General features: G+C 43.7%; 1 protein-coding gene and 1 long non-coding RNA gene across 13 annotated transcripts in view; one reads left to right on the forward strand and one right to left on the reverse strand.

Moving 5' to 3' along the window:
* Positions 1–27362, forward strand: part of FGGY (FGGY carbohydrate kinase domain containing) — a 413817-nt gene that overhangs the window by 246468 nt on the left and 139987 nt on the right. The gene's annotated exons all lie outside the window — the stretch shown is intronic.
* LOC137218797 (uncharacterized) lies at positions 1141–3269 on the reverse strand. The gene is made up of 3 exons (XR_010940858.1): positions 2991–3269; positions 2592–2786; positions 1141–2239 (listed from the first exon to the last, which is right to left on the reverse strand). It is a non-coding gene; the product is annotated as an uncharacterized lncRNA (long non-coding RNA).

The following is a 27362-nucleotide window of genomic DNA, read 5'->3' on the forward strand; positions in this document are numbered from 1 at the left end:
ACAAGTGAGGAAACAGAGGCAAAGAGCAGTTAAGTGGGTCACACAGTGTGACACACAAGAAGCGGGGACGCTCATCTGAGCCCCCTAGGGGACTGACCCTAGAGTCCTTGCTCTTCCCTTTCAGGTACACAGCTTCTCCCAAATGCCTAGAGCAGAGGGAGAGCAGACTCGATTGGAATATGGGCAGATGTTGGTGCATACATCTCACCAAAGAAAAGCTTTGAATGACAAACACCTGAGAAGATACTCAACATCATTAGTCACTAGAGAAATGCCAATTCAAACCACAGTGAGATCCACTACATGCTTGTTAGAATGGCTGACACTGTGGTGAAGATGTGGGAAAGTGGAACTTATGTGCTGCTGGTGGGAATGTGAAATGGTACAACCACTGTGGAAAATAGTTGATCAGTTTCTTACAAAGTCAATGTACACCCACCGTGTGATCCAGCTGTTCCACTCGTAAAAGCATATGTCTGTACAGAAACTCATAGCAGTTTTATTTGTCATAGCCCCAAACTGGAAACAGCCCAAATGTCTATCGACAGTGAATAGTAAAGTGTTGGTCCATCATTAGAATGGAATACTACTAAGCAGTAAAAGGGAATGAGCTATTAATATAAGGTACAACATGAATTAACCTCAAAATAATTATGCTGAGTGGGAGAAGCCAAACAGAAAGAGTACAAACTATGTAATTCCATTTATTAAAAATTCTAGGAAATGCAAACTAATATATAGTGACAGAAAGCAGAATGAGTGGTGGCCTGCAATGGGGCAGTGGGCAGGGTAGGATTACAAATGGGCACAAGGAAACTTTTGGGGGTAATGGATATACTTACCTTGATTGTAGTAATGTCTTCACTGGTGGGTGTCTGCTGTGTCAAAACTTATCAAAGCAAATGTTTTAAAAATGTGCAGCTTATTGAACGCTAATTATAGCTCAGTAAAGCTTTTTTACTATTAATTAATCAATTTATTTATTTGGTCGCACCAGGTCTTAGTTGCAGCACATGGGCTCCTTAGCTGGGGCTCGCATGCGAACTCTGAGTTGCGGCACGCATATGGGATCTAGTTCCCTGACCAGGGGTCAAACCCAGGCCCTCTGCATTGGGAGCACTGAGTCTTAACCACTGCGCCACCAGGGAAGTCCTAATAAAGCTTTAAAAAGAAAAAAAGAATACCAGAAAAAATAACAATAATAATAGTGTCTGCAATCACTTATATAGTGCTTACTGTATTCCAGGCACTGATTTAAATCTATCTCTAAAAATTGTTTGGTCCTCATTTAAAAAATAGTACATAGTAGGTGCTCAATAAAAATACTGGTTGTCACTTCTTTCCTTCTAACCCAAGTTCATTCTCTAGCTACTCTGACTTTTTTTTTTTTTTTGCGGTATGTGGGCCTCTCACTGTTGTGGCCTCTCCCATTGCGGAGCACAGGCTACAGACGCACAGGCTCAGCAGCCATGGCTCACAGGCCCAGCCGCTCCACAGCATGTGGGATCTTCCCGGACTGGGGCACGAACCCGTGTCTCCTGCTTCGGCAGGCAGACTCTCAACCACTGTGCCACTAGGGAAGCCCCTCTGACATATTTTACTGTTCTGCTCTTTTGATCCCTAGCACGGACCAATAGGTATGGTTATTTGTGTTTTAATGGTAGCAGTTTGTACCTCAGATGAAGCTGACTTGCCTAGTGGGTCCACATTAGTGGGTCCATGTCTCCATTTCCCCCCTTGACCCATGCTGTCCAGTTGAGAGCTGGGGCATAATAGATGCTTAGCAACCGTATGTCTGGATTGCTTCCCACCCACACCCTTTGCTGACAAGTGTGCAAGCGCTTGGATTTTCCTAAGTCTCCTTTCACTCCTTCCCAGTCCACTGGGGCTGTCTTTCAGCATCTGACTCTGCTGAGTGGGGACCAACTAACTGGGAGAAGCCCCCCGTGTCTGAGGTGCTGTCAGTCTTGTTTCCCACCCCACCTTACCGGGGACACCTGCGAGTTCACTCGGCCTCTCTGGGAAGTGAGAGTTTCACTGAACAGCTTTACCTCAGTGGGGCCTGGGAGATACAAACCAGCCACACCTGCCCTCTCTTCTTTCCTCCACCACGCAGTCCTCCGGAACTCTCCATTCCCATCCATCACCCCTGTGCCCTTGGGGGGAGAACAGGATCCATTCCCAGCAGCTCTTCAGGATGCACTTTGGCTCGGAGTGGATCTGCAGCCTGATCTCTGTTCTGTTGGGAAAAGAGGGTTCAGGCGCCCTAGCGTCTTGGGCTCTAACCAGAGAAAAGCCACCCTCAGACCATGCCATGTCGTTGGAGATGCATTCTTTGGATGATGACTGTAGCAGCTCTGTGTTTCACCCAGGCCCGAGCTAGAGCAACAAAGGATGCTGTGCATCGTTCCTCACAAGGGAAATGCAAAGGCAAATGCAAACCCCAGTGAGACCCACTACACGCTTGTCAGAGTGGCTGAAGTCCGGCAAGGATGGGGAACTGGAATTTCACACGCTCCTGCTGGGAACGTGAAATGGCACGGCCCCTTTGGAAAACAGTTGAGCAGTTTCTTACAAAGAAACTCTCATACCTACTGTGTGATCCAGCCGTTCCACTCCCATAAAAGCTGGGCAGGGCTGTCTGGTCCCATGTTTCTGGAAGCCCACCAGGAACGCAGCAAAGCCAGGTGTAACACAAGGCCTTTCATAAGGTCAGAAACAAAAGCCTCTGATGAGAGTCTGTCAACTGGCCTGAGCTCAGTTTTCCACAAAAGACGGCAGCTTGCCTGGAAGAATGGTAGAAGCAGAGGGAAAAAACAAGATTAGCAGCAGTAACAATAGCAGCTAATATTTACTTCATGATTATCATGGGCTAAGAAATCTGCATCTATTATTGCATCTAACCCTCATAATAACCTTATGCAGTTATCAGCATTATCCTCCCATTTTACAGGGACTGAAACTGGGTCTCAGAGAGGCAAAGTACTTACCCAAGTCATATAGCTCGTAAGTCCTAGAGATAGTTTCTAACTCAGGCTGTTTGATTCCAGAGCTCACATTCTCAATTCTTTGCAGAACGATGAGACTGGAGCCATAGTATGGGTTAGTCATGCACACGGGTGTTTTGCAGAAATGGGGTGAAGTGATTACAAGGCAGATCTTTTCCAGAGGCTGGTGAGAACTGCAAAGTGAGGGCTGGATGCAGCTTGACCACAGTGTTCTCATTTTCCCTCCTTCCCAGTCTTTCAAATCTCTGCCTTTCAAGGGGCCCCCAGTCTAATGATAACAATAAAAATAAATAGCATCACTTGTCACCATCATCCCCTGGGCGGAGAGTATTTATGAGACTTTTTATTTGTCATCTTCCCTGTTTCTGTGCTGCTTTGTGGTCAAGTACTGAATTAGGCAATTTGAAGACATGTGGCTAACTTCCCAAATCACAGAGATGTTTTGTATTCGTTTGGAAGAGCATGAAATGAAAACCACATTGATTTTTTTTTTCCCCTTTTTCTATTTACCACTCATCTGCTGTATGGGTGACTGTGATACTGTGGCTGCTGAGGATGACCTAGCAGTGATAGAAGTGTTTGTGCTCTTCCAGCGAATGAGTGAGGATGAAAAGGAGGCTGAGACAGCCAGGGCAGAGCCCTCGCTAAGTGTCAGCTACTATGCCACGGGCCTCAACACACATCAGCTCATCTAGTTTATTAAACTACGTAGTCACGAACCGAACGAACTTTTTGGCCAACCCAATGCATACGTTTAGTTCAGGGGTTTCAGGATTTTCGCCTTGTTGCTTCCCTCTTATTTTTTCATCCCCATCTCCCACTCTCCTTGTACGCTCCACCAAGGGCCTCTTTTTTCACCTTAATTAAATTTTCATATTTTTTTGTCCCCCAGAGCTATCAGAAGTTTGGTGTAATATTCTGTTCTTCTACTTAACCAGTGTTAGAACACCAGGAGAAATAACATCTAAGAGACCAAAGCTCCCAGAAGAACCCATGAGAAATGTTTTGAGCAATCAATGCTGAAGGATTGAGGTTGAAAGTCTCCTTCTAATGAACAGTCAGTGGCTCCCTATTGCTGATAGAAATAAAAAGGTTCAGTGTGAAAACTGAGTAGACATTTTGGCCATGTTATAGATTTGAGATATATTCAGTTGAAAAAGAATGGAAGTCTTAAATCCCAAGGAGGTGAAAGTTACTGCAGTGCTGTGATGCATTTTTTTAACTTTTTTTACTGAAAGATAATTCACATACCATAAAATTCACCCCTGCCATGTATTTTTCAAACCTCTAGAGAACTGAGTATAGTGATGTTTGAGAAAGAGAAATTCTCAGTGCCCAGATTTTAGGTTACACTGTGGAATGATACCAGCACGGGATCTTTATTACTTACAGAGATAACAGAAAGATACCACAAAGCAGTAAATTTTCACTTGCTTGCACTTAGGGTAGCACCTGACACATGGTATGGGTCTAGTAAATATTGGATTGATAGATGGGCAGAAGGACAGACAGAAATATACTGGGCAACCATCAAGGTTTGTTGAAGAATAAATCGTGCCATAACAGTTTGATGTCCTTTTTTAAAATTTTTTTTCTTTTTTCTTTTTTTTGATGTGTTGACAGGCTGTGTGGTGAATGAAGGGACATCCAGCATGTCAGCTCTCTGGTCTTCAGGAAGGATTCAGGTTCTTTCTTGATGAACTGACACTTCCCACTTGACACAGCAACGTTGGTCCATTCAGTCACAAAATTGCATCCACCTGAGAATTGATTTTTTTCACTGAATTATACCTTGAAGCAGGCCATAAGCAAAATCATAAGACTGATTGAAAAGTATTTGTATCATCCAATTGCCAGATTTGTGTTTGGGCCTCCAGCCTTGTGTGGAGCCAGGCAGAGACTGAGCCTTGATTCTGTTGGTTGGGGGGGATGTTTAACTGGAGAGTGCTTTTGAATGATCGGTCAGCCGCCCAGGAGCTGCTTGACATAGACAAGTCAGAGGCCACCCTGACTTACGTACCTGCCATCCACCTTCATGTTAAACTCCACTGCAAGTTCCTCAGGTTTCTATGTAACTCTCAGCTGAGAGATTAGCTATGATCTTCAAAGGCAGGGCTAGGGTTCTCTGGAATTAGGGAGATGGCCCACGAAAAAAAAAGAGGGAGCCCACAGAGAAGATGGCCAGTTATATTAATATAGGTACTCATTCTTCTGTGATATGCAAGACCCTAATTTGCATGGACCTACTTTGACAGACTCATAGTGAAGATGGTCCTGAATACTAAGTCTGATGGCTTCACTCTCCCGATTAAAATCTCTCAGTAATTCTCCTGAATTGTAGCTCCACGTAGGAGATCTCGCGTGATCTGAGCCCTGCCCACCCCTGGCCTCATCCCCTGCTATCCCTCACTTTTCATCCTGTATTCTAGCAGGTACATCTCATATCCTTATATGAATTCCATGGGGCCAAAGTTTGAGAATAGAGACTATCCAGATTTTAGAAAGTTAATACTGTACGTCTACAGTATATTACATAACTATGCCAGTGAGATCTGGGGTAGCACCCATAATCAATCACATTTGTATTTCTGTAGGAAAACTTGCAAATATTCAGACCAAGTAGGTTAAATAGGTTCTAAAGAGCAAGATATTTATTCATTTTGCCATCCAATGAATCATGAAAAATCTTGGGTATTTGGAATGCTTTGAATTGAAGTATACACTTCTTGAAAAGAGCCTGTGCTTTCTCACTTGGCCTTAAGGCATATTTTTCTCTCTGCCTGGAGTGGCCACATCTCCCTTCTACCTGGTGAGTATCATTACCACCAGAATCATCATCATTATTATAATTCACATTTATTGAGCACTTACTATGTTATTTGATACTCCCAGTAAACTCTGGGATGGCCCTCATTGTATTATGATCCCAAATGTTCAGATGAGGAAACTGAGGCTTGGGGAGGTCACAAGGCAAGGAGGAGGTAGAACTGAGGTTGAACCAAAGCCCAGGGACCCTAGAATCTGTGTTCTTAGTCACTACAGTATCCTCAGTATGTGTCTTCCCCAAAGGTCAGGTGGTACTTCCATGCAACCCTTGTTCCTTTCTCCAGCTTGTCTGGTGAGTTGTACCTCCTCAGAGGCCCTCAGAGTTCTTTAAGCCCAGCTCCTGGGCAGCACTTACCACTCCCTGTCTTCCCCACAAGGCTGAGCTTAGTGAGCAGTCAGGGAAAAGCCTGCTTCATGCTCTTTGACCGTGGCACATAGTAGGCACTCAACACATCGTATGTTCTCAAGTTCACCCAAAGAGGTGTGCTAACAGATAGCAAATAATTTGTATCCCCTGTGAGGTTAGATGGTAAACACCATCACAATTTCAAGGATAAAAAATTTGGATCTAAAAAAGGAAAAGAAATATTCACCAACAAAAAGGCTACTCAAGTTTATGTGTGGTATATGTAAAGAAGAGGAATTTGCTGGGGACAGTATTTTAGGGATGAACAAGGAACATGTTTATGCTTAGGAAACAATAGCTAGGATTTATTAAATAATTACCATGTGCTGGTTTCTCTGCTAGGCACTCCGTATATAGAATATCTAATCCTCACAATAAATATGTGAGATTAATTTATGAAAGAGAAAGATGTAGTAGCCATGTTTTGGGTCAGAATAAAGAGTAATACAAATATATTCAGATATAACAAAAGTCAAATGTCATTAGAGGGCGGTAGCCTAAAATGACCCAATAGGGTATATTTCTCCATCTAAGAGATGATAGAATTGAGGTCAGAAAGATTACAGAGCTACGACATGGCAGGGGAAGCCAGGTCTGGCTGGTCTCCTGTCTTTTATATTCACTCCTTGAAAACGTTAACACGGTACCGAAGTATATCCCACTATCCTACCCAAAACTGGGTCCGGTTTCGAGTTCTGCTTCTGGAAAAAGCTGCTGGAACTTGGAAGGAAGCACATAATACACAGCTACAATGTGTAAGGGAAAGTGAGCCCCACGAGCGAAGTTTGGGTTGGTTAAGATGTGGGCTAGTTCTGACTGCTTAAGAGAAACCTTATGGGTTGGCTTAATTTTCTTGTTTATTAAAGTTTTTGTGATCATAAAATGACTAACTCTTTCTTGGTGCTTTAGAGTTTGTAAAATGCCTTTTGGAATGTAATGCTCGGAATTACTAAGTGAGGCAGACAGAGCAGGTGTTTTCTTTTTTTAAGTGAGGCTCAAAGAAACTAAGTGATTTGTCCAGAGTCCCACAGCTAGCGAGGGTTAGGGCCAAGACTCAGATACATGTGTGAGCAAACCCCAAGCCTTTTCTGCCACGTGCTTAGTTGGTTCATCTTTGTTTACTCAAATTGAAGGATCCTGCAGTTGGGGAAAGCCTGGTTCCTCACAGGAAGGGCTCTCGATTCTGCACCGCTAGTCCCCATTTGTGACTGTAAATTCTCCGTTGACCTGCCAGCCAGTGGTTCTCGATTACTACACATAAAATGTCCCTGGAAACTCCTTACAAATGCAATTCTTCAGGTGCCACTCGCACAGGGGGTGATTTATAGAGTCTTGCTGGGAAGGAGTAGTTATGAATCTGTCATTTTAACAAGTGCCCCAGTGATTCTAATCAGGAACTTTCAGAAAAATGGCTTTAAGCTCCTTCCGAGTACCAGTGATATCTTTCCGTCACTGTTTCCTCAGTGCCTAACAGAGCACCTTGTACATAGAAGGTACTCTAAATTTACTTCAGTGAATTATGAAGTAAATGAATGTAAAAGTAGTATAAAATGTAGTAAATTAAGTTGGATGGTCATCAGTCCCTGCTGGTTTGGGTCACTCTTGGAGGTTCCTTGAGTCTCCATCCTTTCAAAGAAAATCTCTCTTGGTAAGCTTAGGTCTAGACAGATTTAGAAGTCAGGACTTGGAGAGAGTACCTCGTAGAATCTGCCAAAAATTAGAGATTGTAGAATTCTTATTTTTTTATGAAAAGCAGGGTGAAGTGAAACCATGGGGGACCCCATTTGCAGCTCTGTGCAGACAGACTCAGAAACCAAAGCATAGACACACCAGGATGCAACAGGAAACCACAGGGGTCTAAGATCTTTCAGTGTAAATAGGAAGTCAGAGTTTACTTTTGAACACGCAAGTGCCAAGTTGAAGTGCAGTGTGTAATACACCTCTCTGCCCAGCCCTTCCTTGAGCCCGGGCACAGATGAAAAATGATTCCATCTGGGTAAAAGCATTTTCAAATGTTTGTTCTGATCAGGGCTTGGAGCAAGCTGCTTTTGTTTGTGCTGGTGAATAATTTGGGACACAGGTGCAGTTTGGACTTGAAAGCATGAATTGCTCTCCCTGGTTTTCCCTGTAGTGATATCTGAAACTCCCGTCTTCCTCTACAAAGTCATCTTAGTTCACATACGTTCATAAAGCATTTGCCATTGACAGTTGCCTTTCATATACCCCATCTGCGGACCTTTGTGTCCAGGTGCATAGTAGTGGAACGTTGGTGGACACTTAATAGGTACTCTGTGCCAATCGGGTTGACATCTGTAATCGCATTTGATTGCTACCATTGCATTGGAAACTGATAAGTAGGATACAAATGATCATCACTGTTTTGAGATAAGGAAAATGTGAGAGTGATAGAAAAGACATGGGTTTTGAAGTCAATCATGAATATACTTAAATGAATAGTTATTCATTTAAGTATATTCACATCCAACATACTTAAACTTTCTTACCCAGGGTGCCTTCTTTTATTCAGCCAGTTGTTCTCGAGCTTCTACTGTGTGCCAGGCCCTGCAGTGAAAATGGTGAGCAAAAGTAGACACAGACCTTACAGTCTAGTGGGGAAGAAGGGTTCTAAGCAAACAATCACAAAAATAGGTAATTACAGACCTTGATAGGTGCTTTACATTCATACCCTGCTGCTGGGAGTACAAATTGGTGTACTCACTTTGGAAAACACTGAAGCGTTGTTTGAACATGCACATACCCTGCCCTCTACCAATTCCATTCCTAAGTAAAAACCTGGAGAAACTATTGTACCCTTGTACCAGTGTGTACCCAGAGACAAGTACAAGAGTATTCATAGCATTATTTTTCATAATAACTCCAAATTTGAATCAACCCAAATTTCTACCAATAATAGAATGAATATACTTAATTGTCTTCTATTCTTACAGTGGTACACATACTTAAACTGAAGGAACTACAGCTACATAAAACAATGTAGGTGAGTCAAACAATTTTAAGTGAAAGAAACAGGACATGAAAGAAAATACAGAATTATTTTATTCATATAAAATTCAAAGAGACAAGAGAGTCAATACATTTTAGGAATGTATGTATAGGTGCTGAACCTAGAAAGACAAACAAGGAAATAATTTTTTTGCCATGAATATCAGGACACTGGTTACTTACATGGCGGTGGGTGGGGTGCTGGTTGTTGAGGTTAAAAAAAAAAAAGGTGCCTTCCCAGAGGGGCTTTGGAGAAGTGGCATTTACTGGTGAAGGATGGATGAGTCTTTATTATCAGTCTTTGAATTGTGCACATCTGTTTTATACACTCTTCTGTATGTATGATATGTAAGTGCTGTGAAGCAGAGGAACAACCGTGGGAACGTAAAGCCAAGTGACTGATAAAGTTTGGGTGGTCGACTTCTGTAAGGCAGGGATGTTTGAGCTGAGATACTTTGATTAGGTAACTAAGCAGAGTCCAGTAGGGAGCGAGGAGGGTTATATGTGGCGGTGGATAAGAGGAAAGTGGTCCAGGAAGAGTACAGCAGGATAATGGGAGGGAAATTGTCAGATTGTGTGTGGGACAGGAGAGAGGCGTGACACAAGTTAAGGCTGGAGAAGCAAAAAGGGTCAGGACGTGCTGGGTTTATGAGCCTTATGAAAGATGTTTATCTTAAGAGAAACTGAAAGGTTTTAATCACAGTGGGTAACATAAGTAGATTTACAAAGGATCAAAATAACTACAGTTTGGAGAACAGATTGGAGAGAGACCAGAGTGGATGCTAGGAAACCAGATAGAAGGAGATTGGAGATCGGGTGAGAGATGATATCGCAGTAGCTTGTCTCAGATTATGGCGGGGGAGATGGAGAGAAGTGGATATATTTGAAGGATGGTTTAGAAGGTGAAATTTATGGTACTTTTGGCAGTAAAAATGCCGAGCTTGCAGGGTGGATGCAATTGGGGCTTCCCAGGAGAAACCTTTCTGGTTAACATGGATGTTAAGGAGACAAAAGAAACATGACATATAAAGGCAGTGTATGATCCTAAATTGGGTCCTAGACTGGAGAAACTGTTTTTCCTTTTCCTGTAAAAGACGTTTTGTGGACAACTGATGAAATTTGAATCAGATCTACAGATTAAGTAATAGAATTGTATCCATGTTTATTTCCTGGTATGATCGTTGTACTAGGGTCATATAAAAGAATATCCTTCTTTTTATAAAATGCATACTTAAGTATTTAAGAGTAAATGGGCATTATATCTACAACTTACTCTCAAATGGTTCAGAAAAAAATTTTTTTACATACACACAATGTGTGTGTGTGTGTGTGTTTATGTGTGTGGATGCATGGATGGATAGATAGATCAGACAGATAGGTAGATAGATAGATAGATATTCTTTTTCATATTCTTTTCCATTACAGGTTATTACAAGATAAGTAATATAGTTCCCTGTTCTATACAGTAGGACCTTGTTGTTTATTTTATATATAGTAGTTTGTATCTGCTAATCCCCAACTCCTTATTACCCCCCTGCCCCTTTGGTAACCATAAATTTGTTTTCTATGTCTGTGGGTCTGTTTCTCTTTTGTAAGTAAGTTCATTTGTGTCATATTGTAGATTCCACATATGATACCATATGATATTTGTCTTCCTCTGTCTGACTTATTTCATTTAGTATGATAATCTCTAGGTCCATCCATGTTGCTGCAAATGGCATTATTTAATGCTTTTTTATGGCTGAGTAGTATTCCATTGTGTGTGTGTGTGTGTGTGTGTGTGTGTGTGTGTGTGTGTGTGTGTGTGTATCACAGTTTCTTTATCCATTCATCTGTCAATGAACATTTAGGTTGCTTCCATGTCTTGACTATTGTAAATTTGCACTTTATTAAATTATAAAATATGCATGTATTATACACTCTCTGCAGGCATGATAGCTTTCACAGTAAATTTTAAACTATAGAGCCAGGTGATCTCTGTGGTTTGGATAGTCAAGGAAGGCTTCTGTAAAGCAGTGATGTTAGAAGTGTCATATTTTGGTTAGAGAAGAAAGAGGTCCAAGCAGAAGGGACAGTATGAGCTTCATCTGTGAGATCATTATCACCTGCAAAATTTCTTCTCTCTCTTCCCTTCTTTATACCTTTTGTTGTGGTCAATTTTTGTATAATTGTGTTTGTCAGGACCTCCAGTATTATATTGAACAGTTATACTGATTAAAAAGCCATCTCATCTTGTTCCTGATATTAGAGGGGCTGTGTCTGAAATTTCTCTAGTGAATATGATATTTGCTGGAGATTTTTTAGATCTATAGATATATCAATAATTATAGATATAGATATTCATTTTGTGAAATTGAGAAAATGATCTTCCATAGCAGTCAGGACAGATGACCACTAAAGTTGATTTTATTTGACAGTTCCCTTCCAGGGCCAGGGAAGAGCATCACTGTGAACTTCACAAAGGCAGGGACTGTCGACTCTCCATTGTATCCTCTGTGTCTGTTCTAGTGCCTGGGACTGAGTTAGGCATTAAGTACTTATTGAATGAATGAATGGAAGATACTTGTTGAATGAGTGAGTTAAAGTTAGAAATTATTTTTTTAAGGGGAGCCAAAAACCTCGCTGCTCTCTACAGCTTCCCCACACACACACAGTGTGAACAGAGTCAGTGGTGCTGCCGTCCTTACGTTCTCGCAGCACGTGGCACAGTCAGCTGGGCATTTGACGTGGGGAGGAAGAAATGAATGATCCGGTCAGAGAACATTCCGTTGCTGGCTATTAGACTTTGCCTCTAATGATTCACCTTTATTTGAACTGGAGCCAGGTGGTTAAAGATGATTTAATCAGGACAAACATAAAATACTCTCTTTAATGGAATAATTGCTTATTTCATTTTCTCCTTAAAGTTGGCCATTCATCTCATGCCAGTGTCTTTCAATTTATGTATGTTGCCATGAAGTATTGAAAGTGATTGTTCTGAATTAAGTCAAAAGTACTCACGAAGAATTGTCTAAGTGTGTTAGCAGAGGGTTCAGAGTTCCAGTATGAAATTGGAAAGTGGTTGGTAGAGTGGCAGGCTTACGTCCAAAAAGATTTGAATGCCCTAGTAAGGTTATATACAGGTTTATTGGTGAATAACTGAGGGAAGTTGGTTGTCATAAAACAGGCAGTTAGGTAAGAATATCTTAGTAGTTTTGAATACTTTATGGTGGTTCTAATCGTATATGTACTTCTCATTTTAAAGGGGATTTAATTTAATAAGTTAGTTAAAGTAACAGCCAGTGTTAGAATGTCTAGTGTCCAGAAACTGATGACTTTTTCCTGACTTGGGTCTCTGTTCAAAAAGCCTTTGATGGGCTTCCCTGGTGGCGCAGTGGTTGAGAGTCCGCCTGCCGATGCAGGGGACACAGGTTCGTGCCCCGGTCCGGGAAGATCCCACATGCCACGGAACGGCTGGGCCCGTGAGCCATGGCCACTGAGCCTGCGCTTTCGGAGCCTGTGCTCCGCAACGGGAGAGGCCACAACAGTGAGAGGCCCACGTACCACAAAAAAAAAGCATTTGATGACTCCAGAAAGTAACCGTTAATTTATGGAGTCCTAGCTAGCTCTGTCCACCTCCTCTCCCACGTACACTCTCCGCTCCAGCTACCTGTAACGAGATCTTATAATGGGGGTCTTCCTTTCCTCGAGCTTTTGGAAGAGGCCCTAGAGACAGACCACCTACGTAGGGCTTCCTAAAAGGCTATAAAACTAGTGTTAAAAGCCACCCTGAGGGCTTCCCTGGTGGCGCAGCGGTTGAGAGTCTGCCTGCCGATGCAGGGGACACGGGTTCGTGCCCTGGTCCGGGAAGATCCCACATGCCGCGGAGCGGCTGGGCCCGTGAGCCATGGCCGCTGGGCCTGCGCGTCCGGAGCCTGTGCTCCGCAACGGGAGAGGCCACTGCAGTGAGAGGCCCGCGTACCGCAAAAAAGGATAAAAAAAAAAAAAAAAAAAAAAGCCACCCTGAGGATGTAAAACAGAAGTAGAAGTCCGAGGAAAGAAGCCAAGGTTGACTGTTATATCTGAGGTAGTAAGTCAAAAAGTGAGGGCTGCTCTGGGAATGGGCTGTATGTCCACTGGAGACAAGGCAAAGGTGTGTGTGGGTCCAGCACAAGGGATCCAGCTGGGTATGTCGTAAATGGGACCCCGTCCAAAAGGAATGAGTGAGGAGCAGTTGAGTTTACCCCTGAGGTCCAGGAATGAAAGGGAGCCACGAGCAGAGCAATGGAGAGATGGAGAGGGATAGAGAGAGGGAGAGAAAGCACACTCCAGGCATACTACTGTGGGATTATGGGAGTCCCCAGAACCGCATCATGAGAGTTCATATTGGACCTGCACCCCACCCTGAGGACATGTCGGAGCCAGATCACGATCCTGTCAGTCAAGTAAGACCTCCCCGAGGCACCTGCCCCGTGTGGAGCAGACTGAGCAGCAGGCAGCTAGCCAGCAGAGGAGAGGGTGGAGGAGGACAGATAGAAGCACCCTGAACCCCACGCCCCCTGCCCCCAGGTATGCTTCCAAGTCAGCTGTAGCCAAAGGAGAGAGACATTTTCAATTAGATGAGATGGGAGTTTTAAATATTATTGATAAAATGGAGTGTTCACATTTAACGTTGAAGGTGGACCGAGGACTTTTTATTATTTGAGGGTGTAGGAATAGTATTGCTCTGCCTGAAATTTCATTCCAGAACTAGGAAGAAGAGTTCACAGAACAGATTTTACAGAGAGTAGAGAAGTGAACAAAGTGGTTTTCCTCCCGTACGCCGTAACTGTGTGGGCCCTTCCATAAACTAGGACATACTCCAGGCTCTGGCCGTTCTTCCCTCTCTCTCCTACGTTGACAAATCTTTTTCTACTTATTCATATAAGACGACAACATGCTGTAATAGCTTCTTTCTAAAGAACTGAAGAGAGGGAGGAAAAGAAACTCTCTCAACCCCATGTCAGACTCCTGTATCCCCATTTATCCGCTATCTTTACTTTTCTGCCCTCATCTATCACTTTTCTCTTTGTTCACACCACTCCAGCTGCACTGATTCTTTGTTGTTCATGTAAGATAGCAAGCACACCCCTGCCACAGGGCCTTTGCACTTGCTCTTCCCTCTCTGCCTGTATCACTCCTAACTCCATGCTTCCCTCCCTCATTCCCTTGCAGTCTCAGTTTAATGTAACCTCATCGTTAAGGTCCACCCAGATCACCCTGTATTAAAATAACAACACTTGCCCTCATGACACTACTTAACCTCTCTTTCCTGCTTTACTTTTCTAAAAAGCCTTATCACAGCTGACAGATTATATATTTGAATTTTCCTGTATTTTTATCACCCCATTTTCCACCACACCATATAAATTCCATGAAGGCAGGACTTTGTTTCTTCCCAGCTATATCCCTAGACCCTTGAACAGTGCCTTGAATATGGTAGCCACTTACAAATACTTCTTGAATCAAGGAATGCTTCCTGACTTGCTTTGGCCTTTCCGTATGCTATTTCTTCAGGCAAGAAAGCTTCTCTTTCCCTTCCTTTTTTACACCTCCGCCCCAATGAGCCTGCGAAAATCCTGTGCATCCTCTGAGACCCCATTTCCGTACCACCTCCTCTGTGCCTCTGTCCTAGTCAGATGTTATCGCTCTCCCCAGAACCCTAAGCTCTCGGTTATGTTTCACTTTAGTCTTCACCACTAGATCGTCCTGCCTCAGGCTCATGTTCTTTCTTGATGTTTAGGTTTCAGAGATGACTCACTCGGCAACCGCAGGTCCTTCTCATGTTGTAGAATTGTAGAGTAGCTGTCTTTAAAGTCCATACAACAGGATAAATCCTAAATCTAGACTTTCTAATCCCTCAGCATTTTCCTTTCTCCTCCTCTTCCTTATTTTTCCTCTTCTCTTCGTCATCATAAAGTCCCAAGCACATATATGTAGGTCATTTTCTTCAAGCTTCTTTCATTTACTGGTCAAGGAGATAGCCCATCTCTTCCATTGACTGGCCTTCCCTGTGACCATGCTACGTAAGGAACCCTTCTCTCACTTGGCCTATGGAACAGTTGAAATGCCCCCAACCATTAATATTATAAAGCGAAATGGTGTCTCTCAATAACGGCTTTGGTAAACTGGTCATCTAATTTTTTTTCAAGTGTACAAATTTGTTTATATTTACAATACCCTACAAAAATGGAAATTTAGAAACTTTAGTTTCTATTAACTTTTTAAATAATTTTAATTCATTGAGTAATTTTAATGTAAATTAATTTATACATGGGGGAAATGATATTGGGCTGTTGAGCACATGAAATCATCTTCTGTCTTCCCTGAAATGGTTTGGGAGATGAGGCTGGTCAGTCATTTTAGCTCTGTGCCTCCCTCATAAGATCCCATTAAGGTTTTGACCAAGAAGATGGTAATATTTCATGATGAAACTTGGAGAAGTTAAAATTTTATAGATGAGCTTATGCTTTTTCTCACTTTTTTTTTTTACTTCCTCCCTATTTTTATTCCCTGAGACCATTTGCTTGAGGAGGAATTTCATCAGAATCCCTAGTTGAGAACCGCTATACTGGACAAAATTGGACCTGGAGATAAATTCTCTCACAACTTTTATGGAGTGAGATGCATTGAACAGTAGATTAAACAGCTTGTTTATAAACTATCGGTCACCGGCTTAAACAGCACCTCACCTGTATTAACTGAGCCTCCTCCCATGATTCCAGGCGAAAGTCATCACAAGTTCCTTTGTGTTACTGTAGCACTTTATTCATATGTATGTTGTTGCACTCATTTTATTTTATAAAAATGTAGCAAATGGGTGTCTCTGCCACTAGACCTTGAGCTCCCAAGGCCTGGGACAGTGACGCATTCATCTCTGATACTCAAGGTCTAGCATGTAAGAAACAGTGAAAGCTGAAAGGATATACTGAGCTACAGTCTGCCCAGTCCCATTAATAGTCGGTGGGCATTTCTTGAGTAACTGCTATGTGCCAGGTATTTTGAAATACTGGTGTTCTTTATTGCTTATAGTGACCCTAAAAAGCTTTGTTATACCTGTTACAGATGAAAGAGGGTATAAGTGATTTACCCAGCCACAGAGTCAGTCAGTAGCACACCTGGCCCTGAGCTCAAGTCACTGGGAGCCAAATTCTGTGTTCTTTCTCCCTTCTCAGAGCTTAAAAGACCTTTCAGGCACCCGTTGATAATGCTTAGCTACCAACTCTATAACAGCATGAAAAATATTTCTAGAACTGTGATCATCCATTCAGAGAACCGTTAAGAGACCCAGAGGGAACTTTAAAGATCACCTAATTGCATTCTCCCATTTATAGGTGACAAGGTGGAGTCCCAGAGAGGACAAAGGTCTTGGCCACCATCTCCCCTACCAGCTTGAATCATATTATTCTTCCCCTTCCCAACCCGCCTGCAGTCAGTACTCTTAAGTTCTTAGCAAGTTTGATGACCCTGTGTATGGCGTAGCCCACGCTGAGCTCTCTAACCCCATGTTGCACTCTTCTCCTTCCCCTTCTCTCTCCTCCAGCCCTGCTGTACTACACTCTCTGCTTCCTCTCCTTCTCCCTGAAATGCCCTTTATTTCACTCCTCCTGGCTAACTCCCACTTAGCCTTTAAATTTTAGTTTAGGCGTCATCTCATCTAACGTAGCTTTCAGACTACATTAGGTGGATTTCTGTGTGCCCCCATGGTACATACCTCTATCACAGTGCTTGTTGTGTGGTTTGTTTGTTGTTAGTTGGGTGTATGTTGTCCTGACCCAGTGGCTGTGAATTCCTCAAGGGCAGGTATTGTGGCCTGTTCATTTCTGTATCACTAATGACTGGTATAGCCCCTGACACAAAGTTGGCTTTCAGTGAATTTTAAATGAAACAGTCGCTCGCTTAGGATTCAGGTCTGAAGTGGGACAAGCATTGAAGATGTGGTGGTGCTGAATGCTCACCTTTTTTTGGTGTCTTGAAGGTGTTCTTGAAGGCTCTCCCAGTCTTGAGGATCCAAAAAGCCCACCCTTCCATAACGCCCAGGTGGTGGTGTTGGACTGCACCAAGAACTTCTGTAGAAGGGCCTGGCATGGCCTGTGCAGCCTCCTCGCCCAGTTCTGAGGCTCTCGTAGTATCTGTTCTTCACTGCCACTAAGGGAAAAAGCGCTTTCAGAGCAAGGAGAGCTGGGGGAGGCCACCTAAGCCAAAGTTGTCAGGAGGAGTCAGGATATAGAAGACTAAATTCAAAGGCCAGGCCCTTGAGATCAGGCTTGTTATGAGTGAGAGATGGAGATGAAGGTCTTGGGTGAGATGTTACCTGAATCAAGGCAGCAGCGGGTCTGAAGTGGCTGACAGTTTCCCCTGCCCCTTGGAGATGTCCAAGGCTCACATGTATGTGTCGGCTTTTCTGCCATTGCTGGTCAGGTGGTTTAAAAGTCCAAGGTCAAAGGAGCAAGTTTGAAACATTCAAAGCATGGAGTGGCAGAAGGTGGTAGAGAGCACAATTTGGGTAAGCGTAGATGGATTAAATGAGGTGAGGCAGTGAAGGGCTTTCTGGAGAAATATATTAGAGGCAAAGCCTCTTTTCCCCTGCCTAGAACTGTTGACTTAGCAAAGTACAAGAAACCACACATGCTTACACACCAGGAGGCTGATCCAGAGCTTGGAGGCTCCAGAGGGCCAGGGAAGGCCCAGCTCTGTGTGGAACACTTACGTAGCCTGTGACCGCAGGAACTTTTGGGCAACATAACAGATAATTATCATTCACTATGCATTCAGTTGTGAATCAAAACAAACCAGAATGAACCACTGTGCAGTTTCAGCCTCTGGTAATCCAGAATATGTGTGCTTGAGAGGGGCATCAGTGGGTTTGTGGACTTCTAGCTACAAAGCAACCAAAACATACATTGGGATTATTTCTCCCATTGCCTTCAAGAAAAAAAAAAAATCCCTGCTCTTTAGCATGTTGTGAAAGGATTTTCATCATCTGACCTCTGCCTGCCCTCCACTCATAGGTCTGACATTAAATATTTGCATGTCCTGCACCATGGCTGCCTGACCTTGGGCAAGTTATATAACCCCTCTGAGCCTCAGTTCTCGCATCTGTAAAATGGGGATATAGATACCTATCTTACAGGCCTGTCATAATTATTACATGAGATAGTGCAGATAAAGCCAGTAACCCAGGCTTTTGCTCACAGTATGTGCCAGTTCAACATTTGTGTGATTTTACTGTGCATTCTACATTCCAGCCAAATCATAACACCTTCTTCAAGCCATTGTTGTGCTAAGAACTTATACCTTTATTGAAGTGCTTATCAGAGTCTCTTGCCATTTTGGGATTAGCAGTCAGACATCATGATGACACTGAAAACTAGGACAAGGACAGTATCTTTTTCATCTTTGTTTCTCCAAGGCTTGACACATAGTAGGTGTTCAATTAAATGTTTGCTAAAGAAGTGTGTGAAGTGTCTCTGCTCTAGAGAGTCTTGATTCTCCACAGGCCCCAGATGTTTCCTGGGCCCTCCTCTGTTCACCTGTCTTAGGGACCTGCTCGGTGTCAGAAACCACACCAAGTGCTTTGCATGCATGGTCACAGCTAATAGCCCCACAGCCCTAGAAGGCAGCTGTGGAAACTCTTCACAGATGAGTGCAGAGCCTCAATTAACAGAAATGCTTCAAGTGTAAACATTAGATGTGTTTTTTACCATCAACCCATTAGGGACACAACTTGAGATCCAAGCCATCCTCTGGGTCTGGCATAAAAATGAGACACATTTCTTCCACCTAAAACCTACCGAATCTCCAGCCATCCGCACCCTCTGCCGGCACCTCTGTTATTTGCACATGAGCAGGATTAACCAGGCTGGTCTGCACTCTTCACTCAGAAAAAAGTAGATTAAACATTGCCTGGCTTAACATTTCCTGGTTCAGAAAGTTAAATAATCAGCTGTCACTTGTTGATTATTTACTGTGTGCAGGCAGTGTGTCAAGGATTTCTCTCTGTTGCCTCTGATCTTCCCAGACCTTCTGGAAGGTGAATACTCTTGTCTGTCACTGACATGGAAGAAACCGAGATTCATCGGGCTCTCATAACTTGCTGCATGGGCTGTGATTCCCAACCTGGCTGAAGCGAAATGCCTCTTCTTCATGGCACTATTCAGCTTCCAGGAAGCAGTCTCACCGCCCCCCAGGCCTCGTTAACCAGCACTCCCCTCTGTGTATCCCCCAGGGGCAGGTAGAGAGGGTGGAGGAGTATTTCCCCCTACCATGGCTGAGTGCTCAGTCACCACCCTCCGAGAGCAGGCCAGTGAAGTGGAAAAATAGCTCTTACTCCTAACCCTGACATCTGTCCCGCAGGTGAGAGCCAGATTCTCAAATTGCTACGCCAATGGCACCTAAGCGCACACCACACACAGAGGGTATCAACACACAGAGTGTTCTGCCAGAATTCACACGTCCTGGAAGCCAGGCTGGCCCTGGTGGCCAGTTTCATTTAATCTTGTGTCTGATTGCTGCATGATGAGTGGAGAGAGGGAGAAAGGCAGGACCCTAGGGAAGCATACTGAGCTCCAGAAACCAGGCTTGGTTTGCTCTTTAAGGGTACTCTTAGGCAGTGCCCTTACCCTTGCAGGCACCACGAGCCCCTTTCTGTCAACCCACAGCCCAAACTAAAACCGGGAAGGAGAAGGGCTGGTTCCACCGACCCCCTTACATTCATCTGACTTTTCTGGTTCCCAAACATCCAAGAAGCAGCTAGCTATCGTAGGAAGAGCTTTTGGAGTCAGACAGACCCGGATCAAATCTCCATTCTGCCACTTGGCACCCGTGTGGCCATGAACAAGGGCTTTGAATTTTTGTGAGCCATGGTTTCTTCATCTGTAAACCAGAGGAAATGGCAGCGTTCTCATGAAGACTATACCTGAGAATATGTATGAAACCATCAGCACGTAGTGGCAGCTTGGCAAGTGTTAGCTGGCCTTCCCTCCCTCTTTCCCCCTTGTTCACTTGCAATGCCTTTAAAAAAGAATAAAAACCATTGTAATTGTCATTTGTTATGTTGTAAGCCAAATACATGACTGATTAATAACACAGAAACTCTATTTAAACCACTCTCCCAGAACCGTAACCCTGTCCTACATCAGGTCATATATTTTATATTTTACAGATAGCTGCTTTTTTCCCTTTTCTAACCCCACCTCCACCCGCATTCTTTTTTCTAAGGTAATCCAGATGGGCCCTGGTCCGTTCTCATACACTAAATAGCCTATAGCCTAGCCAGGGGTTAAAATCAGGCCTGCCTCACATGCAGAGGATCTATTCATAACAAAAGCTGCCTCCTGGCCATTGCCTACAGCTGAACACTGTTACTCTGAAGCCCCCATTTCACTTGTTTCTGATTGTTCTGCAGTGTTTACATATCGCCTGTATTAGCCCGGTCTTTTATAAGAGTACAGGCACAGGGCATACCCTCTCAATCAACTTCCCCTCTGAGCATCCTTTCTTCTTTAGTCCCCTTGCCTCTGTGGTACAAGCCATTTCTCTTTTATAAGAACTCATTTAAATAGAAAAACAATTTTTAAGTAGTTTCTGTTTTTTGGGTTTTTTTTTTTAAAACATGAGTCTCCCTTAACATTCCTAAAGAACTGCTATTGAATATGGAGAGTATGAAAAGATACACTGGAATGTGTGAGTTCTCTCTCTTTTCCTCCCCCACAATATAGGAAAATCCCATCATGTCTGTTGAATTTGCAAGGGACATATTCTATTTAAGGTCCAGGAGGAGCTGGGCTGGCTCCAGACCAAACAGTGAAGAGGGTGCTCTCTGCCTGCTGTGTCCTTACCTCTCCTTTCGACAACCTTTTTTCTCTCAAAAAAAAAAAAAAAAAAGTGTCTCAGAAAAGATACGGACTCTTTGGTCTGATTTGAGTTTAAATCCTGATTCTGCCTTGTTTGGAAGCTGGGAACTTGAGTTAATATCTCTGAAGTTCAGCTCCCTTTCTCATCAAAATCAAGTGTGGCACAGGCTTGCCCAGCCATCTTAGGTGGGGGAATGTATGTGAAAGTGCCTGCCATGGGGTGACAGAGAGGTTTCAGGGCATGTCACTTCATTTGACTTGACGGCAGTGGCTCTCCAGCACCCTGGATGCCTCTTCCAGAAATGGCAGGACGGAGGGCCACGATCACTTATCTGCCGTGGACATGCTGTTGCATGTGCCACCTGTGTGCTGTCCCTGGTAACACAGTAGGTAGCCAGAGCAGGTTGGGTTTCACAACTTCTCTTCCTATCTCCCTTCTCCAGGCCTTCTCCATCCAACCATCACTGTATTTTAATGTTCTCATCAGTCTCCTTTGTTACAGAGAAAATGTATGGGGTAAACCCCTTTACCTACGTACTGCATAAATACTTCTCAGTTTATAATACTTCTGCAGTCATTCATTGAGGGAGCTATCCATGTAACTATGGATAGTTTTTAGTTCTCTTCGCCCATCCAGACTGGCCTTCTCATCTTCTGTGAGGCCAAAAATGGAGAGAGGGTTCTGCAGATGAGGATTCTTCAGGCCTAGGGACTTCCCTGGTGGCACAGTGGTTAAGACTCCGCACTCCCAATGCAGGGGGCCAGGGTTCGATCCCTGGTCGGGGAACTAGAGCCCATGTGCATGCTGCAACTAAGAGTTCACATGCCACAGCTAAGGAGCCCACCTGCTGCAACTAAGGCCCAGCACAACCAAATTAATTAATTAATTAAAAAAAACCAAAAAGGATTCTTCAGGTCTAGACTTGTATGGACTTGGCCCAAATTCCCCTGAGCATTCCCTAATTAGCAGGAGTGGGGTCTTTAGGGAGTACTTCCAAAAGGCAACGACTGATGCATGTGCACAGGAAGTCTTTTATCAAAAGAGGCCCCAGTATAAATCAGCCAAGGCTCTCTTTGCCTTTATATAGTATGCTATTAACAGGGTAAAGCCTCACTTGTATTTAATCCCAGTGATAGGTCTTGTCAATAGAACTGAACCCATCTGAGTGATAGTTTGATTCTTGCTCTCTGTTCTCTAGAGCCAGTACAGCCTCTGTACCCTACTTTAAAATTCTAGTCAAGAGGGTGTCAGATCGTACTTTTTAAAATTAAACAGCCGCATGTATGCCAATCCATAAATAAGAAGTACACTTTGGCCAGTATGGAGGTGATGATATTAATACGGGCTTCATTTCCCTGGGTCACTGAATGTACCAGGCACTGCACCAATGCCTATAATAGACTGTGGCACATGTAATCTTTACAGATGTGTAAAAAGAGGCCCTATGTGCCCCATTTTTCAGATGAACACCCCAAGGGCCAAGGTCACACAGAAGGTTAAGACAGAATGTTGAGAGTTAAACCAGAAAATCAAAGTCCCTGGTGAGATTTATGAGATGATATCTGAGGCCAGACACGGGTATTAAAGCAAACAGTCTTAATAAGGGAAATGCAGAAACTGATCAGAAGCAGGGCTGGGAGAGAAGTGTCCACAGCTTAGCAGTTAAAATCAGAGCATGTCTGACAGAGCGCTGTGTCATAGGTGCCAAGGGCCTGTTACAAGGGAAAAGACTGTGTCATCCTCCTCTGTACCTGCTGATCAGCCTCGGCTGAGAAACGACTCCCAGGCATCTTTTTAAAGGAACCCTAAATTCTGTAGAGGGAGCTGCTTTTCCTAGCAGCTCATTTAGAATCAAAAGAGCCTTGGTTGAGCCATGTTTGAGAACCGCTCAATAGTACTGTGCTCACTCGTGGAGGGTGTGACAGAAATAGAAAATATGGTTCTGATTCTGAGGGTCCAGTTTGCTATGTGACATCAGAGCAACAGAGCTAAGAATCCGTCTGATGAATAAATACTGTGCAGAGCACCCCTCCTCCTCTTTAGCTCCCTCCCCGACACCCCACGGCCCCCTCCCCCATTACAGAAGAAACCAGTCCTTGTTTACCCACCACAGATTGTTTGGGCTGTGAAAAAGATGCAAGATATGATTTTACATCTTTGGGGTCATACAGCTCTCAGAGCTTCCAAAGCTGAAGGCAGTCCAAGCTCCCTGGAGCCAGTCAGGCATTTGTATAGGGAAGGCCAAGTGTAGCTAAAGGGGGGAACTTTAGGAAGACCCCAAAGTTTCCTTGGTTGTTTAGTGTCTCTTGCCATCAACTTCAGTTGCGTTAAGTATAAGTGGATGAGAAACATATGAATGACATTTCTGTTGTGATCACATGTGGGTTTCAGCATGATGAAGAGTGAGGCTTAAGGAGTCCAAAATCCTTTGCAAATAATTCAGGACATTGCAGGCAGTATCTGGCAGCCTCCCTCCATCCCAAATTTGGGAACCATTTGGTTGGGTGATACACCTGCTCAGTGCCCTCTCTGCCCACTTAGGCTGCTAAGCCCCAGGGGATATCTGTGAACAGGTTTCATGTGTTCTTGTTTTGCTCAAACTGAAATAAAGGAATTGGTTTCTAGGAAAGGCAAACTCTTTACTGGAGGACTCTGGACCTTTCCAAAACCTCCAAATAGAGGAGAGGAAAATTTGGCAGGCCTGAGCTTTATTAACCATGGGTCACTTATAGGTGATTGGACATATGTTATATTCTATTGTTCTTAATGCCAGTGAGATTGTTACGTTCATAATAATTTTAGCCATGCTCTACATTTGTGTGATGATTTCATTTTCAGAGCATACTATGTACATATTGCATATCAAATACCTATTATGTATGTATTTATAGATCTAGGTATATACATTCACACATGTAACATGTGTTAGGACAGCCTGCAATATGGAAGCTAAGGGAAGATGCAGGGAGGCACACTCAACCCAGCAATGGCAGAGAAGTCAGAGTTTAGAGAAGGCTTCCCAGGGCAGGTAATATGGAGCAGAGTCTTACAAAAGGACGTGTAAGAGTTAGTCAGGGGAAAGCGAGAGGGGCTGCCTTTCAGACAGAGAGAGGAGAATTGATGAAGACTCAGAGATGAGAAAGAAAAGGAGAATTGGGGGAATTTCTAGGGCAATTTCTCTCTTGGGGAATTTCTGGGCCTTGGTGGGCTTGCTGCAGTAAAAAATGATGGGGCAAAGGGCGGGGGAAATGGTCACATGTATGATTAGGCCGAACAGATCAAAGCCAGGTCAGAAAGGTCTCATATGCCGTGGGGAGCATCTAAAGGATGTAAGTAAGGGAAGTGATATAATTAGGTTTGTGTATTAGAAGGATCATTGGGGTGCAGGTATGGAAGTTAGAGTCTGTGAGTGGGGCTTGTGGAGGTGGAGGGAGAAGGACAATATTTGGGGCAGGGATGCCAGTTTAACTGCTGTTGCAATAACCCAAGCAAGAAAAGGTATGGGACTGACTAATGTAATGACAGTGGGGAGAAATGCAAAGGCTTGTGTTTGAAAAATAGAGTTGATAGTCCATGTGACCTACAGTAGAGCAGATGAGTGAGATCAAGCAGGGAAGAATGATATCCTGCTGGATGGGTAAATAGGGTACCATTCACTGAGACAGGGACCCCCCGAACAAGAGGAGCCCCAGGAGGAAGGATTTCAAGGTCTGTTTGGGACATGTCGATTAGACGTTCAGGTCAAATGTCTTGTATGGAACTCAGGAGCAAGTTCGGAGTTTGGGATAAAAATTTGAAACTCAACAGCATAAAAATTGTCATAATACACATGGGAGTGTGTGAGCTGACCCGGAGAGTTGTGGTAAGTAAGAAAAATCCAGGAGGGAAGAGAAAGAAGAGCCCACCAGAGAGACAGAGCTGATATGGGGTAGGGTCTGGACCTGACCTCGGTCGGGTCTTTGGACTCACATCTTTCCACTTTCCCAAAAAGGAATAGAATTAAACCATCTGTGTTTCACGTTTCTTGAGAGCATGTTATGTCCTAGGATCGTTGTATACTTTATACCATTTCAGACTGGCACAAAACTCTAGTAGGTGAGATTTTATCTCCATTTATAGATAAGGAAGCTGAGACTCAAAGAGATTCAAAGGTTCATGGCTAGGATGCGACCAAACCAGAATGGAAAACCAGGTTTTCCTGACTCCAAGGTCTATGCTCATATTATTGTACTAAACCATGTTTATTTACTGCCTTTAAGATAAGAGGTGGTTCCTCACCGTTTCGTAGGAGAGGCAAACAGCTCACTTCAATTCAGTCTGAGAAGTACAAAGATAGAGGTGAATGCTAAGAGCCCCCATTCATAAACAGAATTCTCTGTGCTCTTCTTTGTACTGTGTAGTGAGCTGGGAGTTGTCTGGAATGTGTATAAATGGTTTTTTTTCTAGTAAGACGATAGCACAGTCCATTTGGAGGGAGAGATGAGCCACCACGGAAATACCCACCGGCCCCACACATGCCTGTGGCTACCCTCGAACATTCCCAACCTGGCTGGAGACACTCAAAACAAATCCTCCTGTTCCCTCCCAGGACCACTGGCGCCTGGAGCCTGCCTCCTGCCCCTGCCAGAGGCTTAGGCCAAGCTTGGGATGATGGAGTGGGGGAAGGCAGAGCGGACGTCTCTGAAGCAGCTCCCTGCCCTTAGCCCAGTCGACACTCCCAGAAAGAGGTGTGAGCAGGCGCCTGGGTTTTATCACCGCAGGGAAACTCAGCTGACAGTAGCATAGCCTTAGATCAAAGTCAGCCAGTGGCGTCCACTCATGGATCCAGCTTGGGCACAGACATGAAAAGAGGCAGGAGCACATAGAGAGAGACTTCTAATGCCAACTCCAGCATTTCTGATCCTTGTGATCCTGGGTGGTTTGCTTACTGTCCCCGTCCCTGGATCTTCACCTGTAAAACGGGCTGTGCGTGCTCGACTCCATGTACTCTTAGGGTTATTCTAAGTCTGAATGCAAATGTACGCTCAGAAGTCCCTTGGTACCTGAGTTACTACCCAGCCCATCCTGCCCTCCAATACCTACTGGATTGTAAACTTCGAGAGGACAGGGATTATGTCATTTATGTGGCTCTGGACACCCATCTTTCCGTCTTTTTATATTTAAAATAGTAGTTTGAACTCAGTCTGTATCCAATAAGTATGTGCTGAATATTTACTCAGCTAATGTAAGATGTTATAGATAGCAGCCATTGAATATAACCCGTGAAGTTGGCACTCAAGAAAACCCCTCAGTAATCTTGGCCACAGGTCAGAGAGGCAGTAGAACAAAGTGGATACTTACAGAAGCCCCAAGAGGTAACCCCATGCAACCCCATGAGCCCCAGGGCATGTGAGGGCAGAGTCTGTGTTGAAATAGCTTGCTGTAGAGTTCTGATTGGCCAGCTAGGGGAGAATGACTCAACTTCCCGGAATCTTAGTCTCAAAGGCAAGTGAGATCTTAAACATCTCTAGTCCAATCCATTTATTTTATAGATAAGGAGAGTCAGATTTAGAGAGAAAAATAAGCTGGTAGATAATAACTTGGATCCTGCTTGTATCTTGTAATTACTCCTCCCATATTTACTAGCTATTTGACCTCCTTCAGCTGAGATGTCCTCATTTGTGGAGTATGTATAATAATAGGACCTCATTGGGTCCTCACTGGGTCTCATTGGGTCGTCATGCGTATTAAATGTGGTAATGTCTATAAAGAGCCTAGAAGAGTCTGGCACATAATAAGCCCACAGTAACTGTTAGCAATTACTATTTGATTTCTATTTCTCCTTCTTCTTCTTCTTCTTTCTATATTATAATTTCTTCTTCTTACTGCCTGGCTTTGAGGGTGGTTTCACTGAGACTTTTTTTCAGCCACCGTATTTTAAAAATTGAATCTTTGACAAGCAGTAGGATATGTTGATGCAAAAATATACCCATCCTTCAAACCGTGTGAACTTTTATATAAAGTAAAATGCAGAACTTTAAGCCCTCATGAGAATCAAGATGCTTGCACAGCCTCATGACTCTGATCGTTGCTGCCTGGGATGCCCTCCCTCTCTACCTAAAGAAGCACTTATTCGTCCTTCAAGGCCTGGCTCCCATGTGGTCACCTCTGTGAAGTGCTCACTCCTTTCCCAGGCAGTCTGGGCTTCTACCACACTTGTCACCCACCTCACTGTAGCACTTGGCATGTTTCGTTGTAATTTTTCT

This window comes from Pseudorca crassidens, chromosome 2 (genome assembly GCF_039906515.1).
Source record: "Pseudorca crassidens isolate mPseCra1 chromosome 2, mPseCra1.hap1, whole genome shotgun sequence".
NCBI lineage: Eukaryota > Metazoa > Chordata > Mammalia > Artiodactyla > Delphinidae > Pseudorca > Pseudorca crassidens.